Consider the following 13,735-nt stretch of genomic DNA (forward strand, 5'->3'; position numbering starts at 1 on the left):
TCTAAATGATGATCTAAATGGCCTATATCAAACTTTTTAGAAATTTGTAATACGTTCAAACACAATGGTTTCACAGATGATGCAATTCATTTGAGGCTTTTTCCTTTCTTATAGAGAGAGAAAGAGAAAGCATGGCTAAATGCGCTCCTTACTAGTTGAGAAACAACATGGGATGATCTTGCTCAAAAGATCCTTGCTAAGTTTTTTCCTTTACCAAGACAATGAAAATGAGGAATGATATCACATCATTCATGCAGCAAGATTTTGAATCGTTGTATGAGGCTTGGGAAAAAAGCAAAGAATTACTTCGGCGTTGTCTTCATCATGGTCTTCTAAAGTGGCTTCAGATGTAGACCTTCTACAATGGCTTGAGTGGGCCTGTTCTAACTACCATTGATGCCACTGCAAGAGGAGCTTTAATGGCTAAATCAATTGATGAGGCATACAATTTGTTAGAACAGATGGTTGCAAACAATTACCAATAGCTAGTAAAGCGATCAATGCATAGTAGAATAGTTGGAATTCATGATGTAGATGCTTTTTCGGCATTATCTACACAGGTAATAGCTTTCACTAAGACTCTTGAATGTTTTGGTGCTAGCTCCATTCAAAGTCCTTTTGTAGATTGTGAATATTGTGGAGATGATCATGCAAGCTATTAGTGTTCAAGTTTGACAAAAATAGTGCAATTTGTGGGGAATAGACAGTAGAATAATCCCTACTCCAACACTTACAACCCAGGGTGGAAGAACCATCCAAACTTCTCTTGGGCCAATGATCAAGGGTCATCGTTAAATTCAAGGCCAAATGCACCTCTAAGATTCCAATAGCAAGTAAGAGTGCTCATCTCAAAAATAAAGCCAACTGTGGAGGATTTGTTAAGTCAGTACGTGACTTAAACTAATAACATCATATAAAGTCAAGCACACTACGAAACCTTGAGATTCAAGTTGGTCAACTTGCCAATTTATTAAACAACGGAGCTCAAGGGACATTACCTAGTGATACTGAGGTGAATCTTAGGAGAAAAGGTAAAGAACAAGTTATGGCAATCACCTTGAGGAGCGGAGAAAAAATTGAAAGTGGGGTTAATCCAGCTAGACTTCTAGATAAGCCTGTTGAAAATGAAATAGTGATTGAGACAACTGACAAGAAAATTCAAAAAAAAAAAAAAGAAAGTAAAGGCAAACTTACCACCATTACCCTTTGCTCAGTGCATTCAGAAACAGAAACTTGATAGGCAATTCCAAAAGTTTCTTGAGGTATTCAAAAAGCTTCACATCAACATTGTTTTTTCAAAAGCTTTAAAGCAAATGCTATCATATGTGAAGTTTCTAAAGGACATATTAACTAGAAGAGGAAATTAGAGGATTTCAAGATAGTTACACTCACTAAAGAGTGCAGTGCGATAATCCAGAATATGCTTCCACCAAAGCTTAAAGACCTAGAGAGTTTCTCTATCCCTTGCTCAATTAGTAATGTTAATCTTTCAAAAACGTTGTGTGATTTGGGTGTTGGTGTCTCACTTATTCCTTTGTCTGTTGCTAGGAGAATTGAACTGAAAGATATTCAACCCACTACATTTAAATTGAAACTTGCAGACAAAATAATAAGGTAACCTTTTGGGATTATAAAGGATGTCTTGATTAAAGTAGGGACATTATACGTTCCAATTGACTTCCTTGCACTTGAGATGGTGGAACATCAAAAGGTTTCGATCATACTAGGACGTCCATTCTTAGCCATTGTAGGAGCAATAATCGACGTAAGGGAAGGCATAATATCTTTCAGAGTTGGAAAAGAGGTAGTTGAATTTAATATTTTCAATGCACCAAAATACCCTTTCTCCACAACATAATGCTATAAAGTGGACTCAGCTGATAAAGGTAAAGGTAATCCTACTCCACCATGTACAAGTAAGCCATAAACACTTGAGTCAAAGCCACTGCCATCGCATCTCAAAACTAAGCAATGTTATGATGAGCATTTTCCACCACTTTTAGTTAATCTTGATTTTAAGGTGGGACAACAAGTGTTACTAACCAAATCAGTCAAGCTCCTTCCATGGAAACAAAAATCAAAGTGGTCAAATCCTTATAAGGTGGTTAAGGTCTATCCGTTTGGTGTGATAGATATTTGTAGTGAAGCTACTGGAACATTCAGAGTGAACGAGCAACGTCTCTAGGATTACTTGGGAGGTGAATTGGATAGCCAAAGATCCTCAATTACTTTAGTAGACAAAAAAAAAAGGGTATCATAGTCAAGCTAGTGATTATAAAAAGGTGCTTCTTAGCAAGCAATCAAAGCTATATCTTTTTAGGTTTAGTTGTTATTTTAGTTATTTTTTTTAATAAGTAAGTATAATATTTCTTTATATTGTTTTCTTAAGTATGCAAGTTTGGAAAGCATGAACATAAGGTGAAAAAAATTAGATCTTTCAATGCACTGTCACCATTGATAAGGGAGTTTCTTTTGCTTATTTTTTTTTAGCTTTTCACATTGAGGACAATGTGCAATTTAAGTTTGGGGGAGAGTTTTATTGTTATTAGGTTTTGTGATATTTTGAGGTTAGTTTATTTTCATCATTTTTTTTATTTTATGCATATTTTAAAATCTTGAACTAGATTTAATTGCACCAATTTCTTTTAATTTATCTATCCAATAATGAGAACCTAGTTATATTTTTATCTTGACTATTTGAAACATGTGAATATTGTTTGAGTGTTATGTAAATTTTTATGTTATGCTTCATTGTTAGGATGAGCTTTCTACATTTTGAGTGCCATGTCTTTTGCTTAGATTCATTGTACGTATTTAGAGAAGGCTTATGTGAATGTGAATTTTTGAATTATATATTGAGTTTTAGAATTTGTTTGATTCTCTTTTGAGGCAAAATTCTAGGCTATACTTAGTTAAGGAGATGATTTAGGCCATTTTTGGACCGATTAAGCCTTTTGTAGCCTTCCTTTTCATAAATTATCCTTAGTTTCCCCTTTGAGCCAAATAACACCTTTTCTTTGTTTGAACACTTAATTTTTAGTCTAGACCTTTATATTAATATTTCTAACAATTCTTGCATCCCGTTTTCCTAAGTGCATAAGTCAATTTAGGAAATGTTATGAGCTAGATAATGTGAAAGGTAGTAAAGATGAAAAATGATGAAAAGTTCAAAAATATAATTATATATATCTCACTACCTAATAAAAGAAATAAGTTTGGGTGTGTGAAATTGAGAAAAGAAAAAGGGAAAGAAAGAAGAAAAAAAAGAATGAAGCATTGAATAAAAAAAATTTTCGATGAAAAAGGGGTATACTAGGTGAAGGAAAATAAAGCTCTTAATAGGTCCTAGATTGAATATATGCTTAGTGTGATTTGAGCTATACATTATCCCATATCCAACCTTAACGCCAGTCATAAATTATAAGCTAATTAAAGGTCTATTGATCTTTAATCCAGTGTTAGTCTACATTAGTGGAGAGAAAGATGAAATGCAAGCTTATGGAATTTAATTACTAATTTTAATTTTGCATGAATATAAACTTATCTAGATTGTACAATGTTCTAGGTGAAAAGATTGCACATAGAAAATTATTAACTAAAATTAAGACCAAATGACTCTATATCATAGAGCTATCACACTCTAAACTTTAAATTTTGCTAGTCCTCGAGCAAAACATAAAAGAAAAACTAAAATGAAAACAACTTAAATGATGAAAACAATCATAAATAAAGCAACTAACTAGCTAGAGACAAGTAGCATTAAATCAATGATCTCCATAATTTCCTAAAAGTATATCCATAAATCTCTAGATCAAGATAAAATATAGGCATCATTCAAGTTCATGTTTCAATTCAAATGCAAGCTCATTCTCAAATGGATTTCTGTGTGTACAATTTTTTTAGAAAGAATATCATACTTATTGTCACGACCCAAATTCCGGGCCATGACCGACGCATGGGCCTAATGGATGTAGTCCACTAAGCCCAAGCAAGACTATAAATCTGACGTGTTCATCATTCCATCATAAACTGCTAAGTCACATTTCATAACTTAGGGTCAAAATAATATTAAACTTTTGCTAACTCATACTGGCATACCAAACAATTATATATACATTGTCTACAACATGTATCTTAATAATCTACATTAGGTTTATCTATACAGAACAAAAGAGACTCGACGTCCAACGGAGAAACTCGACGAATGTACAGCTACTGAATGCCGAGGCACCTACCAAAAGATGGATACAAGTCTACAAGGACACCTTGTCCTAATTACAGACTGCCTCGTGATTTGAAAACATGAAGTTAAAAGTGTGTATAAACCTAGTGAGTGAACAAGAAAGGGAACAAGCAAACCATAAGGAATGTTTAACGAAATCATGATGCATTCTTTTTCAAAACAATGCAATTTGTTGTTATTCTTATTAAAAACCCCTCATCAAGCCCTTAAATGATTAATCATTTCAAAATCATGAACCTATACATAACAAACCATTTGAAGAATGAAAGCTTCAATGATACACAAGTAAATCAAATACGACAACGAATCTTTGCTGCAGCGTAAAGGCATTCTCGCTACAACTGCAGTGACGTTGGGATTTAGTTATTAGCCGAACGAGGGTTTCTCAATTGGCCGAGGGTTTCTCACTAAACCTCATCATTTTAAACTTAACTCATTTAGTCTTTAATGTTGGAAGTCCATGCTCAGATATGGTAGTAAAGAAGTGAAAAATTGGGCAGCAATTGGACAAGATAGGAGACAAAAATAGAAAGTTTTTCACTGTAACGAGATTCAATCTCACTACAGCAAAATTGTAACTCAAAAACAGAAAGTTTCTCACTGCAGTGAAATTGTAATCCAGAAACATAAAGTTTCTCGCTGCAAAGAGAATGAATTTCGTTGCAGCGAGAAGCTACAATGTCATTCTCTCTATAGCGAAAATGCATTATCGCTACAAAGAGTTTTCGGCCAGTCTACCCATCCAAACCCAAGAATCTCTCGCTGTGGCGAAAATGATTCTCCCTGCAGCGAGAAACAAAGCACCAATGAAAAATTTGCCCTTCTTCCTAAAGAAAAGCCACCCTGCTGAAATGTCCAAACCAACATGAAACGCATAACAGATTTCCAAAGTTTAACATGTCAAGTTTCACATGCATTACAACCATATACCATTACTCATTAATTTCCTATAACACACATATTTACATATGTATATATGTATACGTATACCCATCATCATCATGCACACCATCCCATCATCCTCATACACACCATCACATCATCATCATCACCAGCTCATGCGCACTCTCTACACGCACATGGCTGGGTCGTCACCGGGTTATGCACACTCCCTACTCGAACATAACCGGGTCATCCTCAACTTATGCGGACTCCCTACTTGCACATAGCCGAGTCAATATAATTACACAACACTATATTCAAACATATATGTATATCAACATAATGCAGTAGCATAGAGATCCATGATAACCACATGTCATAACATAAAATTGATTTATCAAAGGCTTGTTCCCAAGGCACTTGTTTTAACAAAAGTTGTATAGAATCATTCAAATACTTTGTACAAAACGGTCGTATTCCAAAAACGATTTTGATAGGCAGTCCACTCACCGATTTATTGTTGAGCCTTTAGTTGACTTTAATTCCCCTAATGATCCAATTGGAAGGATGGGACTTCATTAGAACCTAGGATCACATTAGCATAAGCAATAGGTCAATTCACACACTATGAACCCTAAAAGCTATCTCTTAGTTAGCTTTCAATTGCCACATTAAATGGCTATCTATGTTCACTATCTTAACCACTAAAGAAGTAATGACCATACTCAACAATAAAACGGCTCATAATCCTAATTACTAGCCATTATTCATAGCTAAAAATCAAGCTTAGTTCATCACTCACCCTAGGGTTTCTTTGTAGTTGAATTCTCTTCCAATAGCTTCTAAACAAATGAGGTAATTCTCTTTTTCTCTCTCTAAAATACTCAACTAGTGAGAGAAAGTATGGAAATAAGATTTTTCGAGGGTTTTAAGGAGAGAGAGTGGAAGAATACAAGGGTTTTAGTCAAAAGGGCTCAAAGGTATGAAAACTAGAGCTAGAGAGAGAAAATCATGCAAGCTCCATATCAAGCTTCCATGGAGGTTGGAAGCAACGTGAAAGAGAAGAAGGAGGAAGAAGAAGAAGTTGTTGGAAAATGGGAGAAGAAGTTGCTGGAAGAAAGATATTTATAGCCAATCTTATCCATTCCACTTAAATTACTAAAATGCCCTTCCACTAATGAACTTACTCTCCTCCAACCCTTTATGAAATCTTTTTACTCCTTTGACATCGGGATAAGGCCCATAATGGTCTAAACATGCTTGGGTTCATGAAAACCTAAAATTCTAACCCGAGGTGAAAAATGACCATTTTGCCCTTACCGTGAAAATCATCAAAATTTTTGTTTCCTTTTCATTTTACCCTTAATTTCACCATCCATTTATGCCTTAGGCCTACTTAAGCCATAATATTGATAAAAATCTTACTTTTATGAGCTTACTAAGGAAATGATGAAATTACCCCTGATCAGTGATATCGTGTATACTACCCTTTATGAGTCTATAAAGGTCATGGTCTCACACTTATCCAGATGAGTTTATACCAATACAAAATTTTTGAATTTGTACTAGAACTCCATTTTTTTGGGTTTTCATCTCTCTTTCCACTAATTTAGACTAATATTAAGTCAAGAATCATTAGGTCTTTATTAAGCTTGTAATGTATGGCTAGGATCAAGGTAAGATAAAGGTCATTAATGTGGCTCAAATCACCCTAAGCACATAATCATTCTAGGGCTTATGTAGAGCTCAATATTCATAATTTCCTTCTCCACATACACCATTTTTTTTCAACTCTTAAACTTTTCTTTGGTTCAACACTTTTTTTCATTGCAATTTTTACACCTCCAAACTCATTTCTTTCCATTGTAGGTAGTGGGGTGAATACTCAACATATTTTTGACTTTTTTTTTTTATCAATTTCACCTTTCTACCTTATTCAACATCTAGCTCCATACAAATCCTAAAATGATATACATATTTTGGAGTGAGAGATGCAAAATTGGAAATTTATTTATAGGCTAGACTAAACAATTATGTGTTTAAACAAAAAAAGAAGGAAAAATAAGGCTCAAAGGTGTATACTAGGGATAAAGTTTAACAAGGTTAGCTCGAAAGGCTCAAACGATCCAAAGATGAGTTAAACCATCTCCCTAACTAAGTATTACCTAGGATTTCACCTCGAGAGAGAATCAAGCAAATTCTAGAATTCATGACCTAATTCAAAATTCACATCAATATAAACTTTCTCTAAATATGCACAATAATTCAAAGTAAAGGATAAAGTGTTCAATATGTGGAAATCACATTCTACAATGACACTTAGCAAAAGAATTTAGCACAAACCAAAATTTATTTGCATTTATCAAAAGCTGAAAATACAAGACAACTAAGTTTCATCATTGGATAAGGAAATCATTGAAAAATTTGACACTACGTTTTCAATCCTCAAAGCTTCAAACAAGCATAATGAAAAGTAAACGACAAACAAACTTAAAATATGCATGGAAATATAAATAAAGTCTAAATTTTGCTAAAAAATCAACTTCCAGAAAAATAATTCTCCCCCCACCCCCAAAACTTTGATTAAACATTGTCTTTAATGTTAAAAATAGATAAAAAAAATTGGTGAAAGAATACTCCCTTAGTCGTTAAAGGACTCTGGAGAGGCTCTACTCCTCTTCTTTATCTTCATCTTCATCACCAATGCTTGTGGGAGGTTTTTTTTTTTTTTTGTTTTATTGCACAAAGAAAGTAAATAGAGATTAATGTAGAAATATAAATAAATAAAATAAAAATAAATGATCAAAAGAGAAAGTATGAGTTTTAAAAACTTAGGTTGCGTTCTAAGAAACGCTTCTTTATAATCAATAGCTTGACTATGTCACCCATTTTTGCACTACTTCACCCACAAAATATGGCTTGAGGCTTTGTCTATTGACCTTGAATGCTTCAATAACCTTGCTAAATCTCTATTACACCATAAGGATAGACCTTGACTACCTTGAAGATATTTGACCAACTTAGTTTAAGTCTCCATGGCAAAAGGTTGAGGCATGAACTAGAAAATACTACTTGCTATCCAACCTCAAAATCAAGATGAATGGAAAGAGGTGGATTAAGCTTGTGATGCCACTGCTTTCTTCTGAGATGTGGTGGTGGTGGTGGCTTTAACTCAAGATTTAGTGTTTGCTTAATTAAAGGTGGAGAAAAAGGCTCATTTTACCCAACTCATCAAATAAATCCACTCTATAGCAACTTTCTATAGAGGAATGATACTTAGTTGTATTGAATATATGAAACTCAACTTCTTCCTATCTAACTTTGAAAGTTATCTTGCCGTTTTTCACATCTATGATTGCTCCTATTGTAGCTAAAAATGGTCATCCCAAAATAAAAGGAATTTCAACATCTTCTTCCATCTCAAGCACAATGAAGTCCATTGGAATGTAAAGCTGCCCAACTTTTACCACAACATCCTCTATAATCCTAACGGGGTACTTGATTGATTTTTTTGCTAATTGCAAGGTAACTACAGTAGGTTGTGTTTCCTTAAGTCCAAGTTTTCTAGTAATAGACAATGGCATAATTGAAACACTAGCACCCAAATCACACAAAGCTTTAGAAAATTTAAAACTATTAATAGTGCAAGGGATGAAAAAACTCCCTAAATCCTTAAGCTTTGGTGGAAGCTTATTTTGGATTATATCACCACACTCCTTAGTAAGCGCAACTGTCTCAAAATCTTCCAATTTCCTTTTTTTGGACATAATTTTTTTAAGGAACTTTGCACAGGAAGGTATTTATGCCAAAGCATTTGCAAAAGGAATGTTAATGTGAAGTTGCTTGAAAACATTCAAGAACTTTTTAAATTGAGGAAATTATGTGAAATGATCATCCTCATAACCCCATTTCAGAAATAACCTTCAATATAAAGTTAACTGTTCTTACCCAATTTTAGTTATGAGATGACAAAAATACCCTTAAAACCATTTCAGACAAATTAAATGCTCACATTTTTTCTTTCCCACCATTTGTCTGCGATGATTCCTGATAACTCTACTATTTAGAGTTATTTTGACATATTTTAGGGCTTAAGTAGCGACTTCTTTGAGATTTTAAGTTTGAATTTGAGTAATTTAGGTGTTTTTCATAGTAAAGTTAGATTACATATTGATTAGTTTAATTTAAGTTATTTTAGCTTAATTTTATGTTATCTTATTTTAAATTATTTTAAGAGTGATTATTGTTGATTTCTTTTATTGCTTTTGTAGGACATTTCATGAAAATGGTTCTTTTGATAAAACTTCATGCAAGTATGGTGATGGCTTCATTCGTATATATTTCCATAGTTTAAGGATAACTTGAGCTATAGAACTCTAATTGATATGATTCTTGAACCATTAGAAAGTTAGGAGAAAGAGCTTCAACTTCGATATTTATCACTTCACCAATAGTGATTAGATGGTGGTCAAACTCCTTGATGAATTTGGAGCACTACAGTAGTCTACACAAACTAAACATGATGCAGTATTTTGCACATTGTTTTACATTAAAAAGTCCAAATGATGTGATTTATGGACCATTGGAAAGATAAGAGATAGAGATACAACTTTTCTATTTACCATTTTACCTAGTTCGGTCTAAAAAAAGGCAAAAATTGCATCACAAAATGAAGTAGTTCAATAAAGATAGAATAGAGGAGGGGCACCATAGTGCCACCTAAGGGTAGGGCATCGCGGCACCTAAGAGATAAGGCTGTGGTGCCAAACGACTTACCAAAAATCTATTTTTGATAAGATTTTGGAAGCTATGTCTTTTGGAGCTTATTTTAAAGGGCCTTTTTCAAAGGTTTTGAAGAAGGAGGCAGCAAGCAACTATTTTGGAGAAAAAGAGCCAAGAACAAAGCAAGAAAATAAGAGAATTTAAGAGAGAATTGAGCTCATAAAGATTCAATAATTAGTTTCTGTCTTTACTTTTTTGTTTCTTTTATTTTCTTTGACTTGGATTCATGGCTAAATTTCTTTGGATGTTGTTTTTATTAGTTATTATGTGCTAAATTATCTTTCTAGGATTGTGGTGGATTTCAACATGTAATCTGAACATTTGTTTCTCTTTTATTTACTATGAATGGGTATAGTTTTGCTTATTTAAATATGTTCTTAATGCTTTTGATTATTTGGCCAACAGTTAATTGATTTGTGAATCTAATTGAGACTCGACAGAGAGATTTTAGATTGGACTAAAGTTTAAATAGTGTATGTTTACGTCACTTAAGTGATTTGATTCGCAATTCGGGTAGACATATGCCAATTGCCATACATAGCCAAATTAGGACACTTACTTAATGAACCTTATTTAATTGATTACTACAGACATATAGTGACTTAATTAAGTTAGGTATTTATGCAAGCATCTTAATGGAGACTTGTACATAGCTTTGACTTCTAGGTTAGTAAAATCACCAATGAATGTAAATAATAAGAGAAGTTGGTATCAGATGTAGTGTTGAATGAGCCTATAATCCTAAACTTTAATATATTGCCTTTCTCAAGTAATTTTAATCTTTATTAGTTAATTTAGTGTTTATTTTAATTTTGTTTTAATTAATTTTTTGAAAAATTTTGATTACTTAAATAAGATTGATTTGTTCTAAGATTTTAGTACTTAATATAAATTTAGGAACAAATCTCTATGGGAATGATATTCTACTTCATCACTATATTACTTGTTTGATACATATACTTGCATGTGCAAAATTGACAACAAGTTTTTGGCGCCATTGCCAGGGATTTTTTTTCTTATTTATTTTGCTAATATTAATATTCACAGATTAATCTTAATTCAATTTTTTTAAAATTTCAGTTACTTTTGGTTAAGGTGATGAATTATTATAACTATCAATGGCCATTTGAACAATTTGAGCCAAGAAGGTTGCTGATTATTATGAATTGGCTATCAATGCTTTAATCGCCTAAGTAGATTGTAGTACCTCGTACTTTGAGATAGTGGCTAATAAAGCTTATCGGATGCCAATTGAGGTTGATTACTGAGTTAAAAGGGTAATTCAGAAGTGAGCCTGTGAAACTTCGACCTTCATAGACATATAACTAGAAGTAGACGTGACAACACTGACTAGGGGTAATTTCGTCATTTCTCTTGGTGAACTCCTACGAGTGGGTTTTTTTGATGTTATTAAGGCCTAAATAGGCCTAAGGCATAAATGAATAATGAAAATAAGGATAAAATAATGAAGGATATAGAAATAGTGATGACTCCGATAGTAGGGGTAAAATGGTCATTTTGCACCTTGAGTCGAAATTTTTAAGTTTATGAACTCGATTACTTCTAGACCATTATGGACTTTGTCTTAGTGTCTAAAGAGTAAAAAGTTGAACCAAAGGAAAGAAGAAGACAAAGTCACTTTATGGAGGGCATTTTGGTAAATTACATGAGAATTGGATAAACTTTAGATATAAATATCTAAAGCTCCAGTAACTTCCAGCAGCTTCCAACAATTTCTTCTTCTTCCCCAACTCTTCTTTCCATTTCACGTTTTTCTTCATCCTCCATGGGAAGGAACCTTGAAACTTCCATAGCTTTTTCAAGTTAATTCCAATTCTCATGCTTGTGAGCACTTTTCCATAGGGTTTTTCATGCTCCTTCACTTCTACACCTCAAGGACCCTCAAAAGTCTTTCCTCAATACTTTCTCTCACTAGTTAGAAGTTTAGAGAGAGAAAAAGAGGGATTTTCCATGATAGCTTGAGTATTCTTGAGAAGGAATTCAACTACAAACCCACCAAGGTGAGTAATGAATTAGGATTAATTTTAGGTTGTTGATAATGGCTAGTAATTGGAGTTGTGAGTTGTTTTAGTGTTGAGGTTTATTTATTTATTTCTAGTGATACTAGAGTAGAGAGAATAGATAGCTAATCAAAAGGTAATTGGAAGCTAGTTAGGAATAACAAGTAGAGCTTGATTTAAGAAATAACTTTTAGAAATGTATTTATGCAAATTGGGTTGGTAGTGATGTTGTGTGTTTGATAGGTTCTAACGAGGCCTCACATGTTCGTTTGAAGTAATAATTGAAGTTAGAATCGATTAAAGAATCAACAAGACCGGTGAGTGAATTTGCATTTCAAAATTTCTTTGGGAAATGTAATGTATTTGAATGAACATTTGAATGATTTTATCCAACTTTTCTTTAAAAATGTGTGCCGGGGAACAAGCCCGTGATAAAATGTTTTGATGTAGTGAAAAATGTGAAATGTGTAAAAGGATGAATCCATGTGCTTATATATTATGTTGGTTGGTATATATATGAATATCTGTTTTGTATTGATGAATAATGTTGTGTAATGATGTTGAAGTGTGCGAGTAGGGAGTGCACAAATGATGATGATAAAATGTGCGAGTAGGGAGTGCACACATGATGATGTTGAAGTGTGCGAGTAGGGAGTGCACACATGATGATGATATTGCATTGAGTTGAGTGTGGTGGGATGGTATGCATGATGATGTATGTATTTACAAATATATATATATATATATGTTATAGAAAGTTTATAAAAATAATTATGATTTTGTTGTGTGTTGGCATTGTTAATTGCTCCCAAATTGCTTTTCATTTCAACAAGAAAATGGCTTTTGATGTAACAAAACCCATTTCACTTAAAATGCTCTGTTTCTCGCTGCAGCAAGATTCATTTTTGCTACAGCGAGAAACTCTCGAGTTTTAGGGGTCACACTGGCCTGATTCTCGCTGTAGCGAGAAACTCTCAGGTTCTGGTGCAGTGTTTTCACTTCGAAGAAGATTTTGACCACCTTCCCTTATGAAATGGAAAAAGTGGTAAACATCAAACTTGTATCCCTACCTCTTAGTTTTCTAATGGTCTAAAAATCAGGTCAATTGGACTTCTTTAGTGGGAGATATACATGAAAAACTAAAATATATGCAAACTGAGATTGTTTCTCGCTACAGTGATAAACTTGCTGCCATGCTTACTACCTTGCTTGATTTTGACATATTTTTTACCCATTTAACTTCATGGATTGATCATGGGTTTTTGCAACACTATGAGGTTATTAATCAAAGTTTGCAACATATTCATGGATTGTTTTTGAAACAAGTGCATCATGATTTCCAAGTTCTCCTTATCGATTGCTTGTTCCTTTCTTATGTTCACTCATTGAGTTTTATACTCACGTTTTTAAGCTTCATGTTTTCAGATTCGAAGGTAGTTGGGACCTAGATTGAGTGTCCACGTATGCTCGTCTTCTTGATAGGTACTATGACATCTCAGTAGTTGTACCTTCACCCACGATAACTCCGCTGACGGTCATGAGTCTGTTACCTTTGAGCACGTATATGTAATGTAATCCGCTAGGATCCATGTTATAAGTCAAATATGTGTATTTGATTATTGATGCCATTATGAGTTGGCAAACGGGTGACATTATTTTGACATAATAAAATGGTGAGTATTAGGTCACTATAACATGCTACTGAAATATTTTTGGTTGAGAATTTCAATATGTGGTTTTAGAAATGACGGTTGGGATTAATTATCGGGATTGCATAAATAGGCTTGCTTGGGCTTAGTGGGCTATG

The 13,735-nt window shown here is 33.5% G+C and overlaps 1 non-coding gene across 1 annotated transcript; it reads right to left on the bottom strand.

Annotated features, from left to right (window-relative positions):
- Nucleotides 1-224: 224 nt before the first annotated feature.
- On the bottom strand, nucleotides 225-331 carry LOC148762556 (small nucleolar RNA R71). The gene has a single exon (XR_016026804.1). It is a non-coding gene; the product is annotated as a small nucleolar RNA R71 (small nucleolar RNA).
- Nucleotides 332-13,735: the final 13,404 nt, after the last annotated feature.

The sequence above is a fragment of the Theobroma cacao genome, chromosome 5, assembly GCF_053813885.1.
Source record: "Theobroma cacao isolate CCN51 chromosome 5, ASM5381388v1, whole genome shotgun sequence".
In the NCBI taxonomy this organism is placed as follows: domain Eukaryota; kingdom Viridiplantae; phylum Streptophyta; class Magnoliopsida; order Malvales; family Malvaceae; genus Theobroma; species Theobroma cacao.